Genomic DNA, 12,027 nt, shown 5'->3' with positions numbered 1-12,027 from the left:
ATTTTTTGCTTGTTTAATTATTTGAGCTAGCAAGAGGGAGAAAGTTGACCATCAGAAGCATGCAAAAGTATCCATAGTGCTAATCATTTTTAGTAACTTTAAAATTAACCGTCCATGCATGTAAATAAAAGGTGGCACTAAATAAGGCACTTGCAAATTATCATTCATTAAAGCAAATGAAACAAACAACTCCATGCATAACTTGCATTTCAACTTTTATTCCCTTTTCCCCTTACTTTTCACGCACCCATTTTAATCTTTCTTTTTATTCCTATAGAAACTTTATTGATAATGGTCTTGGCAACATGAATAAAATCCCAACTTAACAAAAAAGTAAAGATACAAATGCTCCAAGTTTATCAAAAATCTTACGTTGCTCAAAATACAAAGTTTAGAGGTGTGCAAACAATGAGTGTGAGCCCTAGCAAATGCTCGGTCCTTTTTAGCAATGCTTGTCCTTCAGACGTACAACAGGAAATTAAAGCCATACTGGGAGTTGCTTCTTCAACCTTTGAAGAGAAATACCTTGGGCTACCTACACCAGAAGGAAGAATGAAGAGTGGTCAGTTCCAACCAATCCTTAAAAGATTCACTAAAAGGTCGACAAATTGGGCTGAAAGATATATGTCACATGGCGCCAAGGATACTCTAATCGGATCCGTGGCGCAAAGCTTGCTCTGGACACATCATGGTTGTGTTCAAGATGTCTATGGGCTTTTGTGATCGGTATGAGAAGCTCATCCGAGATTTCTTTTGGGGCGATGAGGAGAATCACGGGAAAGTTCACCAGTGCGCTCGGGACAACCTCACAAAGTCAAAAGGCAAGGGTGGGCTAGGCTACAGAGATAAGCATTTGTTGAATCAAGCTCTTCTGGCCAGGCAAGCCTGGAGGATGATCCAAAATCCTTCCAGCCTTTGTGCTAGGGTTCTCAAGGCTAGATACTTCCCCCACGGAAACATGCTCGATACCGTTTTCTCGTCTGACCCATCTCCGGTTTGGAAGGGCATAGAATTTGGGCTTGATCTACTTAAGATGGGCATCATCAAGCGCATTGGCAATGGTAGGAGTACTCAATTCTTGAGAGACCAATGGCTGCCTAGGGACAAAGGTCTCAAAATCACGGCTATAAAGAAGAATTCAAGGAAGAGATGGGTCTCACGACTTATAAAAGCGGATAAAACATGGGATTTGCAACTGCTGCAAGAGCTGTTCTTTGACCATGATGCTCGGGCTATCGCCGGCATTGAGCTCCCTAATCGGGACCTTGACGACCGTGTGGCCCGGCATCCGGAGAGGAATGGGATTTTCACGATTAAGAGCGCCTACAAGCCGGCGCTATCCACGAAGCATCAACACGGAGATCTGTGAAAGCAACGGTGCCAGCCCTGATGGTGAAAGGGCCCTCTGGAATTGTATTTGGAAGACGGAGGTGGCGCCTAAGATCCGCATCTTCGCGTGGAGGCTCGCCACTGACTCCTTGCCCACGAGGAAAAATAAACACAGGAGAACTCTAGAACCTGACAGCCGATGCACGACTTGCGGGCACGGGGAGGAGGACGCCCACCATGCCACTGTGAGGTGTACTAAAGCCAAGGCTCTACGCACGGCAATGCGCGAACATTGGTCACTCCCAGCTGAAGATGCTTTCAACTATACTGGCAAAGATTGGTTACTTGTATGCTTAAACCAGGCAGACAATACTACCAGATCAAATATCATTCTGACTCTGTGGCGGGCGTGGCACCTGAGGAATGACGTCATCCATGAGAAGGGTCTGGAATCCATCGCCAGGTCGGTTGCTTTTCTCAAGGCTTACACAACTGACTCTAATATGTCTCCGCAGCCTGCTCATGATCATAAAGGAAAAGGGCCTTTGTTTGCTTGAAGTTGATCCCTCCCCATGTATCCCGTTGCCGAGGGCAAATTCTTGGTCTCCCCTCCTCCTGGTTGGATCAAGCCGAACTCGGATGCATCCTTCATTAGCCGGGGGTGCCCAAGTGGAGCTGGTGCTTGTTGCCGGAACCATGACGGCGAGGTGGTGCTGGCGGCTTGCTCCACGATGCTTGAATTGTTCGACGCCGAAGACGCGGAGGCAAAGGCGGCGCTCAAGGGCATCTCGTTACTGGTGGGATCCGGGCACGAAAAAATCATATTGGAGTTGGATTGCTCTAGGGTTGTTGCGGCCATGAGCTCTCCAGGTATCGACCGCTCTATGCAATGGGCTACATATGAGGAAGCCAAGTCCTTAAGACCTTCTCGGATTTCAGAGTCGGGCCAGTTATGAGAGAGAGCAACATGGTGGCAGATTGCCTAGCTAAACTAGCTAGATCGGCTGGAAGCTGCATTTGGTTTTGTATGCTCCCAGATGTAATCAGTGATCTTGTAACACAGGACAAACTTTGTAACTCTGTGATTTAATATATGTCTCTCTCACTCAAAAAAAAAAGTCCAGCGGGGTGCCCCGGGCATTCCCAAGCTTATGGTTTTCAAAATTCTTGGATATCGCATGGTCTGATGTTCCTCCATTCTTTGTCAAAAAACTTCAACACGCAAATATTTCTCCCATTTCTTTTCTATGGATGACATTGATATATAGATAACATGTAAGCTGCCATAAAAACCCCCACATGAAATTTTGTTTTAAATGTCCAGAGATTTTCTTCAGTGGATAATATCCGCAAAATATCAAAAGTCTCAAAAGGAATAATATCAAAGCTCAAAGAAGCCACTCTTGCAACAAAAGACAAATTATGTCTGGAAAAACAACAACTGCAAAACAAAATTATTTCGACCACTTATACATGTTAGAATTTTTTTGCCAATTTTTGTGCATGTAGAGAATGAAAAGATGTAACGATAATATAAATATGAGTGCAATCGGAGTTACATGAAGAAAAAAAATGGTAAACAGAGTGTGCAGAATTTGCAACTCCAAATAGTTTTGCCAACTTTAAAATATCCAAATCGGTAAAATTTGGTACTTCTTTTTTAAAAAAATAACACTTAAAGTAAAAAACTTATTTAACAAGGAATAAAAGTTTGAAAACAATAAATCAAAAATAAGCAAAAAGAACCAAGAAAGAATCAAGAGAAACAAAGTAAGGAGAAACAAAATGGGTAACGCTACGCGTCGGTCGTCTGATGGGAAGCCCAAAAATCGGTTGTTCTCCGGTCGTACGATCGTGATCCGACGTCCAGAATCACCCGCAACGGAATTTTTGCATTTGGCCCCCTTGAAAGATCGAGATGTCGCCTACAGGGGGGTGAATAGGAAACTAAAAACTCTTACGGATTTGTCTTGTAAGAATGCGGAATTAAACTAACGTTTAGTCTACAAGCACAAACCCTTAATATGCTAAGCTCAACTAAGTGTAACAATAGCAACTAGAGCTAAGCAAGATAGGCACAAGATATATGTAGCACAAGTGATAGCAAGATATGTGTACTTCAAGCAAGATGGCTATCACAAGGAAAGAGAGCTCGGGTATAGAAATAACCGAGGCACGCGGAGACAAGGATGTATTCCTGTGTTCCCTTCCTTTACAAGAAGGTACGTCACGTTTGGAGAAGTGGAGGTCCCACGAAGGATTCCCCGCGCCACGTAGGCTCACCCTATTCTCCGAACCACACCCACGAAGGATAATGGCCCTTTCCTTATGGTTATCTTTTCCTCCGCTCCGGAGATGGCAAGCTCCACAACCACTTCACAAGCTCCACGAAGGAGAAGCCCGGGCCTCTTCACAATCTTCTTGAAGAGATCACCGGAGCACCAACCGCCAAGCCAACTAGGAGGTCTCCCTCCAAGAGTAACAAGCTCACAGTCTCTCACTCGAACTAATCGTGGTGGAGAGCTCAACACTATGCAATGATGCAAAGCAAGAACACTAGAGGTGTTCAAATCCTTCACTCTCAAATCCCACCCAAGCAACAAATGCTAAGATGAGATTGGAGAGGAAGAACAATGGGGAAAGTCAACAAAAGACTCCAAGATCTAGATCCCAAGAGTTCCCCTCACTTAGAGAAGAAATGGATTGGTGGAAGTGTAGATCTAGATCTCCTCTCTTAGATCCCTCAAGAATGAGCAAGAATCATGGGGGGAGACAAGAGAGAGAGCAAGTTCTCCAAAGGCAACAATGGAGGTGAGAGAATAGAAGAACTAACTCAGCCCAAGGTGGAAGAAGGGCTATTTATAGCCCAAGAGCAAATATAACCGTTGGGGAAAAGTTGGGCTGAGTCAACCGTCGGGGAGGCCGGTCAACCGGGCCTGGGACCGGGCCATCCGGTTCAGGACCCGGTCAGACCGGGCCACAGACCGGGACATCCGGCCCAAACCGGACCGGGCGCCGGGCCATGACCGGGCTAAGGAGCCGGCGATACTGGATGTCGCCCGGATGGCACCGGTCCAGGGGTCGGTTGAAACCGAGCCAGCCGGAGCCACGGCCGGTCCAACCGGGCGTGAAACCGGGTCAGCAAGAAAACATGTTTATACAAAAACTGTGATAACTTTTGTGTCCGGACTCCGATTGATATGAAACCAATTTTGTTGGAAAGATAACGACGAATAGAACCCCAATTTTGTTGGAAATATGGAGACTCCTCACAGAATATTTTAGATGATTTTAGAGAGGGAGTCTCCCACCGTCAAGAAACGGTGAAGACGTCCAAACTTGAAAACGCAATAGAAGATGCATGCGGATTCCATTTTCGATGAACTTGGGCTTGTTGTAAAGCTAGCAACAAGCTCAAGAACCTCACACAGAGAAACACCAAGAAGCAATAGGGATATGTAAACTATGCAAAGGATTGAGCTCCCTAAGACGATGCGATCAAGTTACCCAACCAAAAGCCCCTCTTGATAGTGCGGCTATCTATCCTATAATCCGGTCTCCCAACAACCACCTTGAGACCGGTAAAAGGAAAACTTAGAAAGGCCATACCTTTGCCTTGCGCCTCCCGCTTGAACTTGATGATAGCTCTTCAAGCTCCACTCAAGCCGGAATGCCTTACTTGATCATCGTTACTTCGTGAAGACTCACAAATGCTCCCCCGTACACTATGATGGGAAAGCTTCATTGAAGTACATCTTCACATGTCCATTATCACCAAATGGACGACAAGCTTCAAGCATGTGATCCACTCAAGATGCTCATCTTGAACTTGCCCAACTCAACCTTGATGACGATCACCACTTGACGTCATCCTCTCATGGGCTATATGAGATCTCATTTTTGATGCATGCCCATGGAAAGATACCTAACCCACATAGACAACACAAGGGAACATATATGATGGGTTAGTTCATAAAGCATAATTGACACGGCTTACCATACCACATGACTTCTCGTGGCACATTCTTCATGCTTCATGTGTTGACCAAACTTGAATCTATTCTTCACTCTTTGTATTGGTCAACCTAGTATCTTCTCATGCTCTATCATACTATCTTGAGGTGTATATAGAATTCTTCACTTGGAATCAAGCACTCAAGATCTTGATCATTCATTGCTTATCACATAAGCTAGAGCATGGCTAATATTGAGTTCCACATAAGAACTCCATCTTCATTTCTTCTTCTTGATCATATCACATATATATCTTCAAATCGATGATCTTGATGCCAATACACAAGGTATATATTTATCTTCATGGCATCCATACTTGAATCCAACACATGGACTACAAGTAGTACCTATGGAATATTCCTTCATATAAACTCAATGAAAACATTAGTCCATAGGGGTTGTCATTAATTACCAAAACCACACATAGGGGCAATATACCCTTACACCCCTGATTTTCAGAAACTCAACCCGCAATCCTAATCTTCCCAATTAAACTGAAAGGTATATCCCTTTGGGCACGATCTTCCCCATATTTACAGCAAAAATGCCACCCTAGGACAAACCCGACTCAGACCGAGTATTGAAAAAAATCTCTCACTTGGCTTACAAAAATAATATATTGTTACAACAAAAGTTTCACAACAGAAAATTTAAAAATTATTTTATAAAATGTGGTTAAACAATAATTATTTTCTTACAGGTTGGTTAACAATAAAAATCGATAGCATTTACAACAAAAATCGACATCTATTACAATAAAAAGAACACGTGTTTGCAGGTATAAAAAATTGGTTAAGAAATAATAAATTTGCTACAAATTTAGTTACAACAAAATTCATCATCTATTTTAGTAAAAATTATAGAAGATTAGAACAAAATCACAAACTTGTGACAAACGCCTCGGTAAAAATTACAACAATAGTTAACAAATATTTTTTTAGCACTCATAATTATCCATGTCAAAAAATACAGTATTTACAACAAATCAGTAAACCATTTACAACAATAATTGTCAACAAAAAATAACAAGAAAGTTGAGTATTTACAACAATATTCTAAAAATGATTTACAAAAAGCGATAGTTTCAGCACAATAATTTCCTGTGCCAAAATGTCTTTACAACAAATATCCAACATATTAACAACAACAAATTAACAACAAAACCAACATATTTTTTATTATGGTGTTTACAATAAGAGTCAGCTTCATGCCAGAAATAACTTTACAACAAATCATCAACATATTTACAACATTAATTAACAATAAAAACAACAAATAGTTTTAACAAAATAATAATTCCCATAACAAGAAATATCGTTACAACAAATCATCAATATATTTACAACAGTAATTAACGGTAAAACCAACAAAAAATTACCGTTCCGTGGCCCACATCTCCTTGACCATCTCCCAGTACCTCCCATGCCGGCGACGGCACCGATGTCTAACAAAACAACAATGGTACCTGGGGTCAAGGTGGTGTTGTACTGTCGTAGCCAAACGGTTGGAGGTGTCGAGCGCACTCGCCGGAGGTGGGGGCGCAGCTGGATGAGGAGCAAAAGGCGCACTCTCCGGGAGCAGGGGCAGCACGTATGCTCGGCGAGCGGTTGGAGGCGGAGAGCGCGCTCGCCGGAGGTGGGGGCGCAGTTGGATGCGGAGCAAAAGGAGCACTAGCCGGGAGGAGGTGGGTGGCACGCTCGCTGACAAGGAGCTGCGGTGGCATGCCCGCTGGGGGTAGGAGCTGTGGTGGCGTGCCCGCCGTGGGTAGGAGCTGGGGCGGCGAGCTCGCCGGGAAGAAGCTGGGTCGGCCCGCTTTCGCGGAGGGAGGAGCAGGGGTGGCGAGCTCGCCGGGAAGGAGTTGAGTCAGCCCGCGCTCAAAGGGAAGGAGCTAGGACGGTCCGCGCTCGCCGTGAAGGAGCGGTGGCGGCCCGAGCTCGCCAAGGGAGGAGCAGCGGCGGCGCTGTGCTGTAATTCCATGACCAGCATTGGGATAAGGCAAGGTGGGACCCATCCACGTGCGGGGGCAGCTTGAGAAGGAACGACCGATTTTATGCCCTCGATCGGTGGGCTGATCAGAAGCGTTTTCCAAACAAAATGTTTTATTGTTTTTGCTTTATCAAAGAGGAAAAACAAGAACTAAATAAGAACCAAATGAAGCAACATAAAATATTTTTGTTTCTTTATAAATAAGATTCAAATAAAAAACAATTAAGACAAAAGTCAAATAAAAATATTGTCTCCACAAACATACAAAAGAGAACATGAAGGTAAAACTAAAGCATGAGTTTGAAAGGACATTGCTTGAAATTTCCTGAAAGGAGAGTGGGAGGCATGGGCATCCCCAAGCTTGTAGTTTTTGCTAGCTCTTGTCCTTTGCTCCTTTCTTATCATATCATGTTTCATCTCAAATAAATAAATATTTTCATCTCCATGATACTTCAATGCCCAATATGGTTAGTTCTCCAAATAAATGATATAATACTTTCAACCAAGATGCAAACTCTAGTAATTATTGGGAAACCATTTTATTCAAGAACCAAATATATACCCCAAAAAACACTCCTTTTATTTATTTTTTGTCATGGGATTTTTTTTAATGATATAGGCTTTGCAATGGTTCCATTGGAATGAACAACACATGCTCAAGGTTGACCCCAACTTCTCCATTTGCTTGTCCTACTCATTTAGTTTCCAAAAATTTATTTTTAGTTAAATCTTAAATTAATTGTCAGATAGCAGTAGCTAAAGTTATTTTACATGTTACAAAGATACCAATCTGTGCTCAAAATAATAGTATTTGAAAGCATATAGAGCACACCTCAAAACAAATAGCCATTAACTTTTAAGCCTAATTGTCCTCCTATGCATTGGCATTTTGTATATGAATAAATAACAACAACTTTGTGGTATGAAATGCATATAAATGTCAGTAGCTTGCATTTTAACTAAAGTGACAATAAAAAGAGGGTTATTATATCTTCATCTTTCATATTATTTGCAAGCATCAAAAGTAAACTCAATAACATAGTTTTGAATAGAATACATAAATACTTGTCATATAATGAGCATAGTAGATCATTGATACGTCCCAAACGTATCTATAATTTTTGATGCTCCATGCTTATTTTGTTACAATTCTTATATGTTTTATGTGCACTTTTCTCCACTTTTTTAGCATTTTCTGGGACTAACCTATTAACGCAGTGCCGCAGTGTCAATTCCTGTTTTCTGCTATTTTTGTGTTTCAGAAAAGTTGTACATGAAAGTTTTTCAGAATTGGACGAAACAAAAGCCCAGAGTCTTATTTTTCCGGGACGAAGACAGAGGCAGAAGGACACGCGCAGGAGAGCTGCCACGTGGCAGTACATAGGGCAGGCGCGGCTCCACCCTTGGCCGCGCCTGGCCCACGTACTGGCGCCTCGTCGTCTCGTTTGCTCCGCTCTTCTGCCTATTTATTCCTCGTATCGGGAAAACCCCAGGGACCCGATCCTCCATCCACGAAAAGTTCTGACGCCGCTGTCAACCGAACGCTAGTTCGGGAGGGTTCTGCAGTCCATCTCGGCAACCTGCCGGAGAGGGAAATCACCGCCGGAGGCCTCTACATCGCCATGTCTTCATCTGAGGTGATGTGTGAGTAGTTCTCCACGGGACCATGGGTCCATAGCAGTAGCTAGATGGTTGTCCTCTCCTTGTTGTACTTCATGTATAGATCTTGTGAGCTGCCTAACATGATCAAGATCATCTATTTGTAATCGCTACATGTTGGTTTGATGTGGATCCGATTTATAGAGAGATTGCTTTGGTTGAGATTATGTATTATGTTATTATGATCTTGCATGCTCTCTATTTCTAGTAGATGCTCTGGCCAAGTAGATGCTAGCGACTCCAAGAGGAGTATTTATGCTCGATAGTGGGTTCATGCCTCTATTTAATCATGGGAAGTGACCTTGTTCTCTACGGTTGTAGATGTGTTGTTGCTACTAGGGAGAAAACAGTGGTGTTCTATTCAAGGGTAGTTTCATCGTTTACTTTACACACATTGCTTAAAGCGATAGTCCGTTGCTTGCAACTTAATACTGGAGGGTGTCGCGGATGCAATCCTGAAGGTGGATTATTAGTCATAGATGCAGTTGGATTACGGTCTATGTATCTCTGTTTGTCAATTGCCCATCTGTAATTTATTTATCCAGCATATTTATTTATTGGGGAGGCGCCTCTAGTGAACTGTGGACCCCGGTCCTTCTTCTTTTAATTGCAATCTTCTACAACATTTTCATGTTATGTTCTCTGCAAACAATTCTTTTTCCACACGGTTCATTTAATCCTTTGTTTTCAGCAAAACCAGTGAGCTTGACAACCTCGCTGAAAGTTGGGGACAAAGTACTTGGTTGTTTGTGTGCATGTCTCCACGTTGCTGCTGACGCCGGCAGTGCGCCCTGCCATGAGTTGGTTCGCAACACCTCGGGAGAGAATGATTTTCTCCTACTGGTCGATAAACCTTGGTTTATTATTGAGGGAAAACTTCCTACTGTGCTCATCATACCTTCCTCTTGGGGTTCCACTCAACGTTGCGCATAAATTCTCCGTCATCAATTCTGCGCCCAGCAAGACTTTTTCTGGCGCCATTGCCGGGGAGAAAAGCATCTCTTCTGCAAGGGGAGTCTCTCACTCCACTCTTTTACTTTGTTATTGTTTTGCTTGCATTATTTTTATTAAATGGCTACTCATGAGAATACTTAGTTGTGTGATTTTACTAGCACCAACAACAATGATTTTATTTGCACACCCATTGCTCCACCTGCTCCTGAAGCAGCTTTTTATGAGATTAAGCCTGTCATATTGAACCTTGTTATGAAAGAGCAATTTTCTGGTGTTAGTACTGATGATGCTGCTTCTCACCTCAACAATTTTGTTGAGCTATGTGAGATGCAAAAATATAAGTATGTAGATGGTGATATTATTAAGTTGAAATTGTTTCCTTTCTCATTAAGAGGTAGAGCTAAGGAGTGGTTGCTATCTTTGCCTAGAAATAGTATTGATTCTTGGGTTAAATGCAAATATGGTTTTATTGGAAAATATTATCCTCCTGCTAAAATTATATCTTTGAGAAGTGATATTATGAAGTTTAGACAATTTGATACCGAGCATGTTGCCCAAATTTTGGAAAGAATGAAATCTTTGGTTAAAAAATGTCCCACTCATGGACTGACTACTTGGATGATTATTCAAACCTTCTATGTAGGACTAAATTTTTCTTCAAGGAACTTATTGGATTCAGTTGTTGGAGGCACTTTTATGTCTATGACCCTTGGGGCGGCTACAAAACTTCTGGACAATATGATGGTAAATTATTTGGAGTGGCATACCGAGAGAGCTTCACAAGTAAAAAGGTTAATTCTGTTGAGGAAATTTCTACTTTGAGTGATAAGATTGATGCTATTATGTCTATGCTTGCAAATAATAATGCTCCTATGGATCCAAACAATGTTCCTTTGGCCTCTTTGGTTGCCAAAGAAGAAAATGTAGATGTGAATTTTATTAAGAGCAACAATTTTAATAATAATGCCTACAGGAATAATTTTGGTGGCAATAATTATAGGTCATATCCTCCCAACAATGAAAGTGGTTTTAGTAACTCTTATGGTAATTATTATAACAGCAATAGGAGTGCTCCCTCTGAACTTGAGGGTATGCTCAAAGATTTTATTAGTAAACAAACTGCTTTTAATAAATCTATGGAGGAAAAGTTTAGCAAAATAGATGTTCTTGTTTCTAAAGTGGATAGCCTTGCTCTTGATGCTGATCTTCTTAAATTAAAGGTTGTTCCTCATGATAATACCGAGAATAAAACTTTTGCTCAACCAAATGCTATTCAAGTTAGAATTGATGACAGTATGAGATTGTTAGCTGAATTGCATGCTAGGTGGGAAAGAGAAGATGAGATGGCTAGAGAAAATAATTTAGCCAAGGTTTACACAATCACCACCAATAGTAATATTGAACCTTTGAATGCTAGCAAACCTCTTACTACTACAAGCAAAATCGAAAATGTAGGAAAAGTCCCCACTCCACATAGAAAAGTTTATAAACCCATTAAAACTGTTCCCTACAAGCGTGCTGAATTTTTTAGAGGTGTGGGAGATAATTGTCCTTTTATTTTTGATAGCAACAATTTTGATTTTGAAAGTTGTACCATTACTGAAGTTATAAAGTTCTTGCAAAAGCTCGCTGAAACTCCCAATGCTAGTGAACAAAATGTTCCTCTTACAAAGCATATTGTTAGTGCTATTATGAAAATGAGGGAAGAGAAGTTGAAACATGAGGCTTCAATTCCTAAAAAGTTATAAGATGGTTGGGAACCTATTATTAAGATGAGAGTAGAAGAATTTGATTGTAATGCTTTATGTGATCTTGGTGCAAGTATTTCTGTTATGCCTAAAAGAGTTTATGATATGCTTGACTTGCCACCGTTAGAAAAATGTTATTTGGATGTTCATCTTGTTGATGTTGCTGCAAAAAAATCTTTGGGGAGAGTTGATAATGTTCTTATACAAGTGAATAATAATTATGTACCCGTTGATTTTGTTGTTTTGGATATTGAATGCAATGCTTCATGCCCTATTATTTTGAAAAGGCCGTTTCTTAAAACTTCAGGTGCTATCATTGATATGAGAGATGGAATAA

This window comes from Lolium rigidum, chromosome 7 (assembly GCF_022539505.1).
Source record: "Lolium rigidum isolate FL_2022 chromosome 7, APGP_CSIRO_Lrig_0.1, whole genome shotgun sequence".
Taxonomy (NCBI): Eukaryota; Viridiplantae; Streptophyta; class Magnoliopsida; order Poales; family Poaceae; genus Lolium; species Lolium rigidum.
The sequence above is the reverse complement of the archived record's forward strand: the minus strand, read 5'-3'. Positions refer to the sequence as shown.